Below are 8,446 nucleotides of genomic sequence, written 5' to 3' on the forward strand. Positions count from 1 at the left end.
CGAAACACATAATATTTTCCTGGTAGAGAAAGAAGCTGATTAGGCTGTGGAGTACCTAATTGGGTAAGATGCCCCTCATTTTCAAACTATAAAATTCAGAGAGTGTGTAGCAGTGAAGAGAGGACGGGCTGGCAAGAGCCGTATGTTTGTCCTGCAGCACAACTGGACCTTCACAATGAGCGATGCTTTTACAGCTGTGCTGTGGGAACGTGCCTGAGCCTGATGTTGTGGAGGGCCAAATTCTTGAGAAGGGACTGTAGTAGCTGAGTAGGGGCTGTAGTAGCACTGAAATTACACCTCTGCATCTCAGTCCATTCTTCAATCCCTTCCTAAATTTGCAGAGACAGAAGGGCAGATTTCCTCGTGAGGTTTATTTTTTGTCAGGGAAAAATAAAATGAAATAAAGCAAAAATTTGTGATGCAGGTACATATCCAGGTATTTCTTCCTTGAATATCATCAGCAGAGCAGGATTCTTCCCTGGCTTCACTGACTTGTATGGTAGCTGCAGACAAGCAGTGCTGTGGAAGCAGTGTTGTCTCCTGTCTGGGAAGAGATGGAGAAGTTCTGGTTGCAGGACTGTGGCAAGGGTAGAGCTGGCATCCTCACAACCCCTAAAAGAGATGCAGTCCAGTGAGATTTTGGAGGAGAGTTAAGTCCATCCATGATCCTGCCTCTGGAAATATCAGAAAATAGGGAGTAAAAATGGACTTAAAATGTGCTGATGAGACTTTCTTTGGCCTCCTGGAGAGTCTGGGAGCTTTCTCTGTCCTCACATCTGTCTGTGGAAACATTCCCAGACTTTGGCAAACTGATCTTTTTCATTTACTCCGGCTTCTTTATCACTATTAAATTCTGGTATTTTATTTTTCTGTTATTCTAAAGTTTAGTTTTGAAAGTTTGAGTCTCCTATCCCATAGCCAGCCACCCTGCCAGCAGGCTCTAGGAGTGAGCTGCATGAGCACATGAAAATACGGTCACGAGAAAGTCGCCACCAGTCCTGTATGCAGTACATATTCATACATAAGACAGCCTGAGTTGAAAATGCACCTTTTTTTTTTGTACTTTCACAAATGTTCAAGCAAGTGAAGAGCTCCTCTAACCAGGGCAGGGCGTGAGAGCTGCTTAATACTCGGTGTGTTCGTCAGGGCGAGGCAGCTCAGCCCTATCCATGCAGGTTGGTATCCATGCAGGCCAGGTACAAGTGCTTAAAAGCAGTGAAAGCATCTGAGAGGCCAGAGCCCCTCCTGAAGCCTTCCTATTTTAGATGCAATTCATATGTGGGCAATTATTTCAGCTCAAATATTAACCTTAGACTTTAAACAGATTATCATTTTGTAGGAAAATACCAATAATTGCATGACAGAAAGGGATTTGATTTGCAGGTATGGAGAACAATCTGCTTCTCGAGCACCAGAAGCGTCTTTAGGTGAAAGTATAAAAGAACAACATTATCTCCTGATTAACCTGAATCAAATAATGGAAATACAATTCCATCTGCCATAGAAATCATAAATAATAAATACATTATTAAATCAATAAACTGCGTACAACAATGAATTTTAAATTTTATGTTGTGATTAGAGCCAGCTCTTTCTTTGGGATGTATTAAGCTATATTCACAGCACATTCCATTTTATTATTTTATTTTTTTAATAGGTGATCTGTTTCTTTTTCAGGAAGTTCATATGAAGTTTCTGAACCTCCACTTTGCCCCTTGGGGAGAAGCAGCCCGGAAATAAGGTGAAAGTGTTCTGAAAGAAATGAGGAAATCTCAAAAGGAAAAAAAAATGGCACATTATAGAAATACTGGTAAATAAAATATAACCAACGAGCAGCATGGGAAGCAGGTTTAACCCACTGCACACCAGTTTTCCTGTAGTGCCAGCCAACTGAATGTTTAATGTAGAATATCAAGTATTACGGCTTATATGTATTAGTGACATTAAATATGGTATAAACATGAATAGATTAAATTAGAAGAAAACACAGTGTACAAAGGACAAGTGTATGAAATCAGTGCTATTTGAGGCTTTTGTGATAGCTGACTTAGCAAAAAAAAAAAAGGGAAGAAAAAGCTGAGATTCAATAAGAAAAATAATATCAATATTTTAAAAAGTTAGATTTTGGAAATCTGTTGTGGTTCAAGAGGCTTTTCTTGTATGGTTCTACATTTCTATGACAGATGCAATTGCCAGACCTTCCACTGGTCTACAGAAAATTTGAAAGAAATCAATATTTTATTGTTACATTAATTTACCTATTGCTTTAAAACACCTGTAGGAGCAAATACAGAAGGGCTTAGGAAATCTAGGCTTATGCAACTAAACTGGACCTTGTGTCTTCTGAGTTTTTGCAAAGGGTGTTGTACAAAATCCGAGTTCTTTGTCTCAGATCTGGACAATGACACTTCCAACCCAGCCCACAACCTCTGCCTTGAAACATGGTCGGTCATCCGGGAAGTGAGGAGGCGAAGTAAAGCCAAAGGCCTGGATGAGGAATAAGGCAAAAAAGGGTAAGCAGGAATTCAAACCTCATATTGCAATATAACCTTACCCTGGGTTGCCTCCATTGTTCTGGGGTTGCCCTGTTGTGCCCAGCACCAAGGAGACCTCAGCATCCTCCATCCCCAATGTATTTTTAACAATGTGCACAAAACTCCCAAGTGTTCATTGATTTTCTCCAGGAAACGCAGTACCTCCTAGATTGCTGTGGGTTTTTTTTTTTTTTCTTTCTTTTCTTTCTTTTTTCCATTGTCAAGATTTGTGAAGGAATTATTTGCTCACTTTTTCCAGCAGGACTGTAACCTGGGTGGTTTCTCTAGATATTACCTCTAGATCTCATACAGGCAGCCTTGGTCAGCTGAAAACCTATAATTATAACTCATTATTTCTACCATGGCTGGGTATGCACTGACTGCTACCATAAGGTTGATTTTTTCTTTTTTTCATGCCTTTTCCTTGACAGATGAAGCTACTGAAATATTTTAAAATTGTGCGTACACTTGTGCATTCTGGTTTCTGCCATTCTTTTCTTGTCAAGAAGCCATAGAGGGGATAAGAATGCCTTTGCCAGCTTGGTTCATCATGATGGATCTTGCAGGCTTACGAAGGGAATTTTGCTGTTCTTTGAACAACCCTTAGCTGCAGGTGCCTCCCTCCTACTTTGTTCTGTAACCAGGTCATCCCTCCACAACACCAGTTTCTGCCATCTCTTCAGTGCTAGGCACTAATCCTTCCCCTCTCCGGTCCCGTTCTCGCACAGCCAGCACACCAGCATCACCCAACCCATGCGCTTCCAAAGTACCCTCAGTCTGACCGGATTAAAGGATGTGAGAAATCTTGACATTCAACTTGACAATGTTTCTGTTGTCGAGCTTGTGCTCCCGCAACTTATTTTTTAATGCAAATCAGAAGATGATTAGTTGTTTTCTCTCTTCATTGTGTTTATTTTCTCTTGTTCTTTTGGCTGTTTTTCACGCTTCGTCTTGGCTGAATTCTCTCCCATTTTTCTCCCTTCCTGTGTGTTTCTGCTCTTGCTCTGTTCTCTGCCCTTTGTTCTCAGTCGCTGTTTTTCCCCTTCTTTCCTTTTGTGCCTTTCTTGCATATTTTCTGGTGCTCCATCTTTGTTCTTTGTCTTTTCTTTTCTTTGTCTTTTCATTTTGCGTATCTTTGTTCTGTGTCCTCTTTGGTGTCTCCCTGTTCTTTGTCTTCTCTTTTGCCTTGTTCTTTCTTTTCCTCTGTCTGTCTCTTTTTATGATTCCCTTTTATCTTCGTTGTGTTCTGAGTAGGTTTGTCTTGATCTTTGTCTTTGCAGAGAACGTGCTCAAATGAAGACAAAACACACCATTCAAACAGAAATCGCTTATTAATTATAACATGGACACACTGCTGAAACCCAAGCCTCCCACAAAGCCTGCAATCCAGCTCAGAGGTGTTCACAGGCCAGCATGGGATGTTCTGGTCATCTGAGCCCTACATAGGGCCCAGACTTTGCCCCGTGGTTGAGCACCCAAGATTTAAATCACATCCTACTCCATTCCTCTCCTGTCAGGTGATAAATCCATCCTAACCTTTATCACTGACCCATTGATACTTGGCTGAAAATATCCCAACTTGAATTATGCGGCAGCTAGAAGTAAAAACAGGTATTCTGGTCTCCAGTATGGAATCCACATGATCTTCATGTCCCAAGTGTACTCCTTCCTCCTGTGGTGGGGCTTATAATTTACTGAAGATGTCTTTGACCTACATCATCAGTGTGAAGTTATCAGTTGCTTCTAGAAGGAATGTTTTAATTTAATAACCTTCTCCGCTGGGAACAGGTATAAGCTACTGCCGTGCAAAAGGCAAGATTTCTTGGTACACATTCATGAGTTATTTGTTCTGATTTGAAAAAAAAATCTTAAAAGTGTGACAAGCAGTGAAATCACAAGCAGAGTTATTTTGGTAAGGAAACTTCTATTTAGTCCTCCCCAAACCTTTGGGGATCTCTTTCAATTTAGTAAAGATTGGTATGATTTCAAAATTTAAGCTCAAAACAAAATAGTTCACATAAATAAAGTTTAGCTTTCTGTTTATTTTCCCTCTAATTTCTCCCTTCTAATAATCCAGTGAAATCTGTGTATGATAATTGATTAATTCTCACCAAAGTCTTGTCTGAGAAACATAGCCCAGATCTTTGAGCTTGCCCTATTGCTAATGTTCACCTTCTTTATTTTTTCTTTATTTAAATTTTTTTTTTGGTCTGTAGGAGAGCCACGTTATGTTGTCAAGCCACAAAATCAATGAGCTGGGAGAAGCTGCTCGAGGCAGAGGGGCCAGATGCTTGCGGGCACCCACTACGGCCTGCGGTGGGCCACGGCACCCCGTCTGCACCAACATCTTTCCAGGCACATTCACACTCCATTCCCTTACCTTTGCTGTGAAATTGTCACTTCCTTGGCTGGGCTGCAGTATATAAATAGAAATCTCATATCTTCTACCTGCTGTGCTCTGGGGAAGCCCAAGAACACCCGGCACATTGCATTTCTCTGCAAGCTGGCTATAGGACCCGGCCACAATATTGCAGCAAATAACCTGGGTCTTATGTGAATTGCCCTGAATCTGGGAAACACGGCAGGTTCTCCTGGGACTGCAAATCGAGTTGAGGTCAGCTTGGGCTGTTCCTGCTGCTGGCGCCTCGATGCTGCTGTTACTGGCCACCATTGGCATCCCTCACTACAGCGATGGAGGGGGACACGGGACGGGGTCTCTTCCCTGTCTGGTCCCTGTACGTGTACTTTTGAGAGAGGGCAGGTGATCTCCCATTCCGCATAAATATGCTCTAATTACAGGTTTCCCCAGATAGATATTTTTTGTCTTAATAACATTGATTTAAATTATGCTTAAATATTAATAAAGTGATTTAAGACCAGGCCGCTTAGGCCAAATGCACATTAAAATTCCCCTTCTATTTTCCCTCTTTTTAAATCCTCCTTCTTCAGTTTATTCCCTGTGGGAGGGTTTGGGTCCTGAACTCATTGTGCGATCTTCAAACACATAATAAGAATTAATCACCATTAGTCCTCTATTTTAACAGCTGCTTCCTACCCCCCGAACCAGTACAGCTGCAAACTTCCCTCCCTCTGCCGACACCGTAATCCCATTACAGCTGCAAACTTCCACACGTAAAACGCAGATTTAAGCTTCTTCTGAAACAGCTCCCATCTTGTGATGGCGCAGGTTCGTGGCAGAAGCGAACCACTTCTCGGTATTCACAGGGACACCAGTACGATTTATTTGTCAACAGGGAGAGGACGTTTGCCTGCTCGTGGAAATTTCCCTTTTTCATTCTGGGCTGTGGGCTTTCTTCTACTTTATCCGTTCTAATATCTGCCCTTAGATCGTAATTATTTATTTATTTATTTATTTATTTTTACTTTTTAGCATTAAGGTTTGAGGTAGATAATTATTTTGCTTAATAGTAAATTTCACTGCAACGTGCCCAGAGGGATATGAAATAAAAGGTATTTAAAAATCTACCATGTTAGAAAAGTAAAATAATTTCAGCTAATGAGATTATCAAGGATAATCGGTTTACAAAAGCCCATTATGCGACAGATTCATTGATGTCTTAAAACAGAAGAGGAGAATCCTATTTATTTTTTGAAATGGTGTAGAATAAATTGCTTTTCAGAATGTAAAAGGCTGTTTTTCATTTATTTTTTTTAAATGTGATGATTTCTGTAGCCCCATCTGCTGTTCACTGTCGGAAGTATCCAGAGGAAGATTTGGTAAAACACATATTTTTCTGCTAAAAATTGGAATCGGTGAGAAATGAGCCGTGGGTTTGACTCAGGTCAGTGAGGACGGAGCTCCTCTCCTCCAGGCCCGGTGGGAAGCAGTTACGGAGCAGTGGTGATCCCTGCCACATCCAGCCATGATGGAGGGCACATTTTGGGGACACGGCTCACTCCTGCTGCCAATTCTCCAGGGATACAGGAGGAGGAGGAAGAAGAACAGAAGAGCAGAGGAAGAGGAAGAGAAGGGAAAAGGAGAAGAGGGGGGAAGAGGAGGAGGAGCAGGAAGAGGAAGAGGAGCTGGAAGAGGAGGAGGAGGAAGAGGCCGTGGCAGGGGGATGGCCTTGCTGCAGCCTCTGTGGAGGTCCTGCTAATCTGACAACTTCTTTACCTCAGCAAACCAAAACTGGTCTCACAGGAGAACCAGGGTGGGATAGTCCAGGAGAAGACAGATGACTGCAATGTCTGCAGCTCTGCAGAATACACAAGAGGGTCGCTTTTTATGTTGTGAGACTTGCTCAGAACATTTTCCAAAGGGCCTAAGCTGTTACGAACTACTTCATTTTTCCCCCTGAACATCCTATGAGACCGGTGTTAGATTTGGGCTATGTCTGCCCATAGAAGTGGAAGGGTCGATTTGCCCAAGGAGAGCTGCAAAAATGCTGCAAGGCTACCATGGCCTTATAATGTCCCAGACAGACTGTAGGGCTAACTTACAAACAGGCAACAACAAAATCACTAATTTGTGCATTACATAAATTAAAATACGTGTGCATAAAGCTGCAAACTTGAACAATACTATAGCAGTGTCTATTTTATTTGTTGTATGCAATTTATTGCTTCAACCATGCATTTGGAGCCACTTGGAGTGTGCCTGCTGGGTCTGGTGCAGTCTCCTCCAGGACTTCCCTTTTGCTTGGCGATGATGCAGAAGGTGACTCTTCAGTAACTAACACGAAATGATTTCAGACTTGTATAAATAATATACGTGTTCTGTCTTCCTTTGATTGAGTGATGAATAGCATTTAGAGTGATTGATTCGCCGGCTTGAGCGCAGGGTGGCGGCTGGAGCAGTTTGTGATGTCCTTGGGTCTCCCGAAGTGGTCCTGCGTCTCCCGTGGCTTGGTCTTGTGGTGGCAGCGTGCTCCTGCGGCAGCCCCTTGGCACCACACGAGGGCCTGGCCGTGGTTTGGCCACCAAAGGGGACACGGGGCCAGGCACAGCCCAGCACAGCCTCGCTGCTGCGTCCTGTGCCTGCACCCACTCCGAAATGCTGCTCCCGCACAGGGCCTTACGCTGCAGCTCAGCCTGCTGCTCCGGTGGCTCCTTCTCATTTCCTCTGATACTTAGCAGAAAATAATTCTGCAATGAGCTTTACTTAAGCAGCAGGGTAGATTAAAAAATGAAATATGTTTAGCAAGATTTGGGGGGAAGGCTGGAGTAATTAATTTTCAATAATACCTGGCATTTCTAGAACTCCTTTCATCCCAAGATCACCAAACAGTTTACAGACATTAATTAATTAAAGCATTATGATGCCCCAGTGTGGGGCCATTGCCTGCGTGTCTGACTCAGACAAACTCCCTCCAATTCCCCGGACGGGCGAGTGCTGCACGCAGCGGTGTCTGCACCGGGGCTATTCCTATGAGTAAATACCGCTCAGCTTTCCTAAGGTTTGCACTCTGTGGTCCTATGTAAATATTTTCCAGTAAGTTTGATTATTTGTCTTTTATTCTCTATCAGGAAAACCCCAAATATCTCAGCAATAAAATTTCCAGCCTGCCTGTGTGCAGGAGGGCAGTTCTGGTGATTAGTTTTTGATTCAGTTTCCCATTAAAACATCCCCGCTCCTGAAACTCCTTTTGCAGGCTCAGAGCCGGGCATACATTTTAAGCTTCACTTTTGGGGTGAGCTCGCTGGGGATTTTTGACAGGACAGTAAATTCCACGGGAAGAAAGGAGGTGATCTGTGCGTGCCCCAGAGGGGTCCACATAACGTCACACTCCTGGAAATCCCCCTGAAGTACAAGTTCAGTGAAATCTTATGAAAGCTATAGATTATACAAACTTTCTCCAGTCCGATGATTTGATTCATGAACGTGTAAATAGATAGATAGATAGATCCATCATGGAAATCCCTGGGGAACAATGCAATGGTGTTTGTGATTG

General features: G+C 42.8%; 1 long non-coding RNA gene across 1 annotated transcript; it reads left to right on the top strand.

The window, feature by feature from the left end:
- Positions 1–1,680: 1,680 nt before the first annotated feature.
- Positions 1,681–8,200, top strand: LOC310902181. Its single transcript, XR_014586540.1, has 4 exons — positions 1,681–1,810; positions 2,393–2,513; positions 3,815–4,051; positions 4,751–8,200. It is a non-coding gene; the product is annotated as an uncharacterized lncRNA (long non-coding RNA).
- Positions 8,201–8,446: the final 246 nt, after the last annotated feature.

The sequence above is a fragment of the Anser anser genome (genome assembly GCF_964211835.1).
Source record: "Anser anser genome assembly, chromosome: 7".
NCBI classification, from domain to species: Eukaryota; Metazoa; Chordata; class Aves; order Anseriformes; family Anatidae; genus Anser; species Anser anser.